This window comes from Antechinus flavipes, chromosome 1 (genome assembly GCF_016432865.1).
Source record: "Antechinus flavipes isolate AdamAnt ecotype Samford, QLD, Australia chromosome 1, AdamAnt_v2, whole genome shotgun sequence".
NCBI lineage: Eukaryota > Metazoa > Chordata > Mammalia > Dasyuromorphia > Dasyuridae > Antechinus > Antechinus flavipes.
The window spans coordinates 1,159,919-1,170,453 of NC_067398.1; positions in this window are offsets into that span (position 1 = coordinate 1,159,919).

A 10,535-nucleotide genomic window follows, 5' to 3' on the forward strand; every position below is an offset into this window, starting at 1 on the left:
AGCCCAGGATGACTTCCAGGCTCACAATCTGGGTGACTAGGAGGATGGGGGTGCTCCCCATCATAATAGGGAAAGTAGGAGGGGAAGGGAAGAAAATGAATTCATTTTGGACATGGTGAATTGAAATGTCTGCTGGATAACCAGTCTGAAAGGCAGTTGGAGAAAGAGATTGGAAGTCAGCAGAAAGGTTAGGGCAGGATAGTCAGCTTTGGGAATAATTCACAGAGATGGTCATTAAATCTATGGCAGCTGATGAGATAGATCGCCAAGTAGGATAGTGGAAGAAGAGGACGGACTATGAGGTACACCTGTGGTAAGAGGGAGTGGTCTGGAGGAGGCTGCAGCAAAGGAGACAGAGAAGAAATCCTCAGAGAAGTGGGAGGACAAAAGAGAAAGTGTCTGAAAACCCAAGGCAAGGGAGTAGAGTGATCCATAGCATCCAAGGCTGCAGAGGAATCGAGAGTGAGACTGGAGAGAAAGTCATTAGATTGGGCAACTAGGAGATCCCTGGTGATTTTGGAGTTAGAAAGACAAAGAAAGAAGGAAGATATGGAGAGGAGAAAAATGAGAAATGTCTTCAGATAGCAAAAAGCCATGTGGTGCCATGGCCTTGGAGCATTGGACCTGGAATCCACAAGAACTGGCACCTCTGTCTGCCTCAGTTTACTCACCTGTACACTATTCTACAGAAAGCAGTTAACTCCCAGGGCGATTATGAGGGGAGAAAGTCCCCAAAAGCAGCCTTAGGAGCAGGGAGCCCCAGCTTCTAGAGGAGGGAGGCAGGGGGGAAACCTTCCTCTGGCCATAGCTGTCCCAGGCATAAAAGTCAGCAGAAGCTGGAGGACACTAGTCAGGACCAGAGGCAGGAAGTCACATGCCATGATTTTCCTCAATAGGGACTCCTGCAGCCTTCCCTCCATCATCTAGCCCAAATGCCATTGGCACCAAGGTGTATGTAACCTGGACATTCTGGATTTAGAGCTAGAGAAAGCCCAACAGCAGAGAAGTCACAGATGCAGTCACTTGGAACAGATGCCCCAACTTGACCCTGGATCCCAAAGGGCTCCTGAGCTTGGGGCAATGAAAGGCCCTCTCTTGCTTCCCCAGGGACAAAGCCTCCTTCCTTTTCCTCCAGCGGCAGACAGCATTAGGGTTAGAATTCCCCATCCATCTCAGGATATTAACACAGCTCCCTCCCCACCTGCTTCCCATGTGTTGGCTCCAGCTGAAGGAAGTGCAGCCTCCTGTGCTCCCCCCACCCCCACCCACTGGTCATTCCTGCTCCTTTTATCCTCTGAGCCATCTGAAATATTCAGGCATGGCCAGAGTTGGGGGCACTCCCGCCACCACCCTTACTCCAGAGCAGCGTGCCTGGAAATCTATTGGACAGTGAAGGGAATTGGTGAGTGAGCAGAGTCTGACTGGATGGGGACACCTTTAGGCTCAAATCTGGGAAGCCCACAGGCTGAAGGACATTGCTTTGTTTGTTTTGGGTTTTTTTTAAATAAAGCTTTTTATTTTCAAAACATATAGATGTATAATTTTTCAACATTGACCTTTGCATAGTTTTCTGTTCCAATTCCCCCCTTCTTTCTACCCCCTCCCCTGGATGGCAAGCAATCTAATATGTTAAACATATTAAAATATATGTTAAATTCAATACGTATAAACATATTTATACAATTCTCTTGCTGCGCAAAAGAAATCAGATCAAAACGAAGAAAGTAAATGAGTAAGAAACATGCAAGTAACAACAAAAAGTGAGAGTGTTGTTGTGTTCCACACTCAGTCCCCTCTCTGGGTGCAGATGGCTCTTTATCACAAGATCATTGCAACCAGCCTCAATCATCTCATCGTTGAAGAGCCACGCCCATCAGAATTGATCATCAAGTAATCTTGTTGCTGTGTACAATGATCTGGTCCTGCTCATTTCACTTAGCATCAGTCCCTGTAAGTCTCTCTGGGCCTCCCTGAAATCATCCTGCTGGTCATTTCTTACAGAACAATAATATCCCATAACATTCATCTACCGTAACTTATTCAGCCATTCTCCCACCGCTGGGCATCCCTTCAGTTCCCAGTTTCTTGCCACTATGAAAAGGGCTGCCACAAACATTTTTGCCCACGTGGGGCCCTTTCCTAAGGACACTGATTTGTGGAGCTGAGAACAATGGCTGATAAGAGTGTACCCCAAAATGCTGCCCTCTTGTTGACAGGGGTGAGGGTTTTCAAACCGCAAATCTGGGTTGTTCAGGTCTCCATTATATCATTGAACAGACCTACAGCATGAAGTGATGTTCTGTTTCCTCAAAAGGAACATTCTCAGCAAAGGTCCCCGGGGGACAGCGCTGGGAGCTTCCTTTGCCCCTCGAGGATCATCTAGGATCCTTTGCCCCCTTTCTGCCCCAGGCTGGTAATCTCTGATCTGTCCACTTTACTGGTTTTCCATTCCCATCTTTGCTGTTATGTACTTCTAGGCGGCCCTGACTCTTCATGATGCTCTTTGGGGATTTCTTGGCAGAGCTCCTAGTTTGATGCTATTCCCTCCTCCAGCTCATTTTAGAGATGAAGAAACTGAGGCACACAGAGTGAGGGCTCCCCCAGCTCCTACGTATCTGAGGATCTCCTGGCTGGGGGCCCTGGGCGTCGTGATGCCCCCGCTGCCCTTTTCCGCACCCCTGTGAGTTCATGTCTGCATCTCTCTGGCACAGACTAGAGGTCCTGGGGCATGCTTTCTTGGCCTGAGTTGAATCACATTGTTTCCTGCTTGTATGAAGGTGGGGGATGGGCTGGAGGAGTGGGGGCGGGGTGAGCTGCTTCCTGGGCCAGCTGAAAATTCTTCCCAGATGTTTGCTGGGGAAGGGGCAACGTGTGTTGTGATCACCTTGTCACGGCAACAGATAAATGGCAAGCCCCTTAATTACAGGGTTTTACATCCTGGGACCACAAAAGTTGCTTTTGGCTGATTTTGGGCAATGACCGGTCAAGTTTTCGAATTTCGCTATCTTCTCTCATGCTTCACCTAGACATTCTGGTGAGGGAAAGAATCTGGAACCAGCATTTTCAAAGAGGTTCTGGGCTTGTAGCAGTTAAAGCTGGAAGGGCCCTCAGAGGCCGGCCAGGGACCCCCTGTCCCTCATTCCCCACTCACCTGACAGAGGGGGCCTCGGTGGCCAAATGAACTCCGGCAGAGCAGGCTCCTCCCCAGCCTCGTCCTTCTTGCCTCCACATTCCTCTCTGCATCTGCTGCCCCCCAGGCAGGGACAAGTCTGTCCAAGAGGCAAACCCCAAGTCTGTCTGGGAGGCAGGTCCCAAGTCTGTTCAGGGGCAGGCCCCAAGTCTGTCTGGGGGCCAAGCCTCGAATCTGTCCGGTCCCGAGTGTGTCCAGCCCCAAGTCTGTCCAGGAGGCAGGTCCCGAGTCTGTCCAGGGTCAGGATCTGCCTGCTGACCCTCTTCCACGTGCCCCTTCTAGTACCCAATGGTCAGTCTGTTACCTCCCACAGCAGACAGCAGCCCCGAAGTTGGGGGGCCCTCCTGGAGGGCATTGCCCGCTTTGCCCTGACCTGGGCACAAACAGCAGTAAGGCACAGAGCTGGGGCATCTTTCCCCATCAGCCAACACAACAGCTTGGGCAAAGTCCCTGCTTCGGCCTGATCTGCACGGGAGAAGGGCCACACCCCCTGCACTGACCACTCTCTCCTCCATCCCCATCTTGAGCCCTTGGAGAGGCTGTCCCCCTCTCTGTTGTCCCCTTCTCCTGAGTCCCCAGCTCTTCTCGTTTTGGAAATTGTGCCCTGACAAGTCCAGCCTAGGCTCCCTCCTGCTTGCTCCTGCCCATGTACATGCTACAGGAAGGTGGAAAAATCACTGCGGTTCTGAGCGGGTCGCTACAAATTATGCCACCCAGCTTCCCCTGGACCCTGGCTGCTGCTCAGCACATCCTATGGTCCTCCCTTATCAACTCCTCTTCTCCACAGCTACTATTCCAGACCAGTCGGGGCTCCTCCTGCCCTTCACTCTCTGGAACAAGAAAATTCTTGTATTTTACATAAAAAATGGAGGCCCTTCTCTGTGAGCTCCTCCTTGGTCATTCTTCCTCCTCTCCTATCACTTAAGTGCCTTCTGCCTTCTGCCCCCCCCCCTTCTTTATCCCCATCATCCAGACCAGTAAATGACTGGTTGACCCCTCTCTCTGCTCCCATTCCATGCTCTTTCTTCCAGAAAATTGCCCCTGTATCATCCCCCTTCTCCTTATTTTCAACCTTCCCCTCTCTCCTGGCTCCTTCCCTGCTGGCTACATACATGCCCTTGCCTCCCCCTCCTGGCCGAGCTGACCCTGCCATCCCTGTGGGAGAATCCCTCCAAGTGCAATGTGTCCACTATTTCTGAGCTCACCTTACTGGGCAGATGCATCAGACACAGGGTTGCTGCAGTGAAACAAAGTCTTGCTCCCTCCCAGAGGCCTTCCCTGGGGTTTGCTGGCTGCTCTCGCTGCCCCCACCCCCCAAAAGCAGCCCAAACCAATTCTGCACTCGGGTGTCCCTGTAAAACATCCTGCCTCTGAGTCCCACCTGTACCTGGGAAAAGCTGTCCATTCTTGATCCTGACTCCTCCCCAACCTCTCTGCAGACTTTTTCCCTCCTTTCCTTTGTGGTTTTCAAGCAAAAATTGCCCCTGCTTTGAGGGCTTCCTTGTGTGTTGTAGTGGGCTACCTCAGCACTAGTGTCTGATTTTCCTCCCAATAAAACTTTTCTTTCAACTCAGCTTGGACTTCTCTGCATTTTGAGGGGACTTCACCTGCTTGACATTTCTGGTGTCAAAAGTGGAATTCATCAGGTTGAAGGGCTTCTGTGGGATTCGCAGAGGGGTGATCCAGGTGCTCAGATCTCATGAAGTCCAGCCAGTCATCTTCCCCCAAGGTCCAGTAACTGCCTCCCTGTTTGAGTCTTGAGCTCCTGTTTGTTTTGGTTGAGTTCATTTATCAGGAGAAAAAGGGAGTTTGGATAGCCAGGGATGCCAGGACTGGTAATAAGCCTGGCAGTGGTAATGTTGATCAATCCTTGGGCCTAAAGGGGTTTGTAGCCACAGTTTAGTCAGGGTTGGGGATTGATTAAAACCTTGGTTTTTAATGTAGGTCATCCATGTTACTTGAGAAGGAAAAGGAAAAAATCCAGAATAAAATAAGGACCTGGTTAAGTTCCAATGGGTAATCAAACATCCCAAAATGTTGAAGCTACTTCTCCTTCTCCCACCCCAGGGGACAACAGGTAGCCATATGCTACATTATAGGTCTGAAAACCTGCAGGTATTTAACTAATTGGCATAAATTAGCCAAGGTTGCACTTATTATTGTTGGGTCAAGTTGGGATACTTTTAATCAGGATAAAATAAATTGCCTTAAGAAATATATTTATGAAGCCAGAAGAAAATTAAATACCCTGACTGAGATGGTTTCAGTAAATAACTACTTAAAACCATCAAATGAGAAGGCTCTTTTAACTTGGATTTCTTTAAGGAAACCTTAAGTAGAATTAAAGAGAATGTGAAAAGAGCCAAAGAGATGATTTGCATCCTCCAGTGTGATAGTCAGAATTATACTGTTCAATTAATGTAGAGAGCTGAAACTCTTGAGTGGTTGCACTGAGGTCAGTTGAAGCACTTAGGGCTAATTACCGATTGGACAATATTCTATGGGCATATGCTTGGAAAATGGTCCTTCCCACTATTCTGTGCTGGCTCAATGATTGGTGTATACAGAGGACTATAGGAGGGACTAGGGGGTGGAGTAAGATGAGTCAGAGTCACTCTTGGCGGTAGATGAGGAAGAAGGCTTTCGCGAAGATTCTGCTTCTATCCTGTTCAATCCTGCATCTAAAGACCAAGAATAAAGACTAAGGACTTTTGCTTATCCTGACTCTAGCTGATTCTGGGATGTTCTGGGTGCTAGCTCGATTGTCACAAATTAAAACAGGAGATTAGGGACTTAAGTGCTTGTCAGATCAAGCCACCTCTTCCAGAAAATATTTATCTACTTCTCTTCTCCCCTATCTCTCTAAAAGAGGTTTCTTCTTTTTTCCTGTCCATGTGTCTGTCTTATCCCTTTGTGTTTGTCTCTATAAAATGTAGGAAACATTTGTGGTGTTTGTAATTCTGTAACTCTGAAAGATTTCTAAAAAGGAAAATGCAGCTAGCCAGAAAAGTTAGAACTCAACTTTAGAATACTGTGAAAGATTAATGAAGTTTAACACTTGAAGCAATTACCCCAGTAAAGCAGGACTAACTCCCACTTTAGATTTCCAGATTAGGCTATGGGGAGGGGGGGGTGCCCTAGAAGACACTTTTTAATGAAATTTCAGCCTTGGCCATGTTGGAACTGCAGAAATAAAGTTAATCAAAATTTCTAGAAGTATTTTAAAAAATCTTAGTAGATGTTGGAGATTTGAAGTTTAATAATTTTAACATTGTAGGGGAGAATTCCTGGGACTTCGAATAATTTCAGAAACTCACTCCCTTCTGAAATCTCTTGGTGAGTTTTGGGATACCATTCTATAGTATTTGTTTTAAGGAAAAATAAGAATTCTATAAAAGTTTTAAAGATAAATGGCTTCCCCCACCCCTCCCTTGAAAATTGATAGCCTTATTGTTTTAATGCAAAGAAGGAAAAGCACTAGTTGGGACACATCCCAAAGTGAAGGAGAAACACTTCATAGCCACCTTTTCAGTCCAGTCTGGTTAGCCTCCTGGCCGCGTCTGTCTCTTGGCTACGGGAATTCTCTCTGACTGGGGCTCTCTCCTCCTCTCCCCCATCCTTTGGGTCCTGACATCCCAGTTTCCTAAGTCCCAATGAAGATTGCACCTTCCCATGCCCTCTTTGCCTGAGACTTCCCCTATGGTCCTGATCTCCGCATAGAGCTTGTTTGTGTGTACCTGTTTGCTGGTTATCTTCTGTACAAGTTGGGGAGGCCCTGAGAGCAGGGTATCTCTCACGGGTCTGTTAGAATCCTAGTGATAACTCACTGAAATTGGTAGAAACAATGCTTGAGCTTACAGTTTTGAGAATTCACACATTGTCTCATACATTGGAGTTCACAAGTACAGGAGATACACAAAACTTTGTAACTTTGTGAATTCACACCTCCCATAATCCCACTCTCAGAAGAGGAGTCAACTTTTGGGTTCACACCTTTAAGAGACCATATATAAGAAGCTCTTAGAGCTTCAGTCAGTCAGTCAGTTCAGTTGAAAAGATTGAGAGGGGAGCATCAGTTGGAGATTGAGAAGCCATAAGTCAGAGTTGAGCTAGAGGCAGAAGCTGGAAGAGCTAAAAGACAAGCTGCAAGAACTCTTGGAACCAAGGAGGGAGAGAGGCCTCTAAGAAAGCTAACCAGGCCCAAGGAAAGATACAAGACTTGGAAGGAGAAAATGAACGTTTGGATTTTATCAGCTGGCTGCATTTGAAGTGATTATTACTCTGAACTGAACTGAAACTAAGGCTGCCTCCAGAAAACCTCCCCAAGAAACCTGCTCCCAGAGACCCATTATGTTTTAAAGAAGAGAACACCACATTTTGGCACCTGAACATGGGGCTGACAGGATCCTGAATCCAGTGGAAAAGTCTCCTCAACCCAGAAATTAGGGTGAGTACAACAAAGAAATTTTGTTAAATTTTGTTAAAAGAGTTAAAGTAGAACTTCATCTGAGATGAGACAGATGTTTAGAAAACAGCCCTCTGTTTCTCTTCAAGGAAAATGTTTAGAGACCATTTCCAGACTTATAAAAAATCAAGGTTTAATTATAACCTGGGAGCCTATCATTGATCTTTTAAGAACTATACAGTACACATCTCCTTGGTTCTCTACAGAAAAAGAATTGGATCCAAATGAGTGGAAATTAGTAGGAAACCAAGTAGGTTCTTGCTATAATTCTAATCCAAACTCAATTTCCAAAAATACACTTTATACATACAATTTAATACAACTGGCTATAAGAAATTATACAAGTGTTAGAATAAAGAAAAAGAAGAAAGAGCAGGAAGGGGAGGTGCCAACTAAACTAGGTGAAGAGGAGGAAGAATCAGATAAGAATGGAGTTAAGTACAATTCTGAGTGTGCTACTTCATAGCAGGAGAAATTAGATCATTCCACGTCTCATGACCCTCCCCTCTCAACCCTTCATGGGTGGAGGAAGAAGGAAGAGGGGGAGAGGCAGAAACACAATCAGCATCTCCGTGAAGCAGAATATGACAAGATTAGAAAAGGCACTAATTAAGGCAAAAAATGAAGGAGAAGATATATCTGATTTTATAAATGCATATCCTGTGATTGAAGAGCTTGACTCTTCAGGTCAAAAAGGGAGAAGATACACTCCTTTTAATTTAGCAAAAATTTAGGATTTGAAAAAGGGTTGCACTCTTTATGGGACTACATCATCTTATGTTAAGATGTAACTGGATAATTTGTCTTATGAAATCTTAACCCCGAATGATTGGAAATGCATGGCTAGAACATGTTTAGAACCAGGACAAAATTTATTGTGGCTTTCGGAGTATCATGAATTATGTAGGATTCAAGCCCAATGCAATAGGCAAACAGGAGCTATTGTACAAGTTGCTTTTGACCAATTAGCTGGTAAAGGTCAGTATGCAGAGAATTCAGAACAGATTTATTACTCCATACCAAAGTATGAGCAAATTTCTAAGGCTGCAATAAAAGCTTGGAGTTCCCTCCCAGGACAAAAAGATCGAGACGAAGCCTTCACAAAAATAGAGCAAGGTCCCAATGAACCTTTTGCAGATTTTGTGAGACATTTGCAAACAGCTGTAATAAGAACCATTGGAGATAATGCCGCCACAGAAATAATGACCAGATATCTGGCTAAAGAAAATGCCAATGAGGTTTGCAAAAGAATTATACGGGGATTAGACAAAGATGCTCCTTTAGAGGAGATCATAAGGCACTGTGCCACAGTGGGCACAAATGCTTATTATACTCAAACTATGATGAACATGGGAAGACAGGATCCCTCTTGGCAAGGGACTTCTAGAGAGATGCTTTCAGTGTGGAAAAATTGGACATCTTAGAGCTCAGTGTAGATATAGAGATAGAGTGAGAGGACAGCCTGAGAGAAGACCTAAAACCCCATGTCCAAAATGCAACTGAGGCTTCCACTGGGCCTCAGAGGATAGATTGACCCAGAGAAATGAGAGGCAGGGCCCCGCTCCAAGATATCAATCAAAAGACAGATGGGGCATGATGGCAGCTGAGGTTACACCCAGAGTCTTTGGAAGGTCCGGACTCTGATGTGATCAACCAACAGAAAAGCAATCAGGATTATAGCTGGGGAAAATACAGGCTTTTTAATCCAACAGGGCAGGGTCCAGTGCAAAGAGCTCCAATGTAATTGCCAGATGATGAGGAGAAATCCCTAAAGTGATAAATAGAAGGTGATTAGATAGGTTGATTGCCTGAGAGAAGAGGGTTTGCTTGTATTTCTACAGATGGAGAAGGAATCAGATGGATGCCAACAAACCGTATTTGCCTTGTCCATCAGAGAGAAAAAGAAAAAGAGAAAAACTTCAAAACAAAGGAGAAGATTTAAGAAACATCTGACACTGAAAGAGCATGGCTGACAATGAGACTGTTAAAAGAACTCTAAAATTTTCAGGAATCATTGGATTCCCTAACACAAGATAAGACTCTTTCAGTTCTTGAAAACCAGCAAGAATCATTGGATTCCTTGAGATGAAAAATTGTTGATGAGACTACTGCAGTACTTCAAAGCTTGCAGGAATTATTAGATTCCTGACACATGAATTAATGGACAATGGATTCCTTTTGGACTATTTCTAGGACTTATGGACATGTGTAAATTCTCATGTTGATTCATGTTATTTGTCACATTACTACTAGCCTGTATTATATTGCTATGTGCTTATGTCATTATGCGTAATACCTCCCATATTGATGGATTTATGTATACCTGTTTCAAGTAAGCCCCTTTAGAAATCTGCTAATCTGATTTGATTTCCCATTTACTTTGGTGTATTCATCTCCCTTCCTGAGATGTCAGGGAAGGTGTGACCACCTTCTTTTTAAGGTGTTTTCACTTCTTTTTTGAGCAGTCAGGGAAGGTATGATCACCTTCTTTTGTGGGGTTCTCACCTCCTTGAAAAGTCAGGGAGGTCATGACCATCTTATATTCTAAATCAAAAGAAAGCAGGAAATGTTAGATCCTAGTGATAACTCACTGGAATTGGTAGAAACAATGCTTGAGTTTACAGTTTTGAGAATTCACACATTGCCTCACACATTGGAGTTCACAAGTACAGGAGATACATAAAACTTTGTAACTTTGTGAATTGACACTTCCCATAATCCCACTTTCAGAGGAGGAGTCAACTTTTGGGTTCACACCTTTAAGAGACCATATATAAGAAGCTCTTAGAGCTTCAGTCAGTCAGCCAGTTCAGTTGAAAAGATTGAGAGGGGAGCATCAGTTGGAGATTGAGAAGCCATGATTTGGAGTTGAGCTAGAGG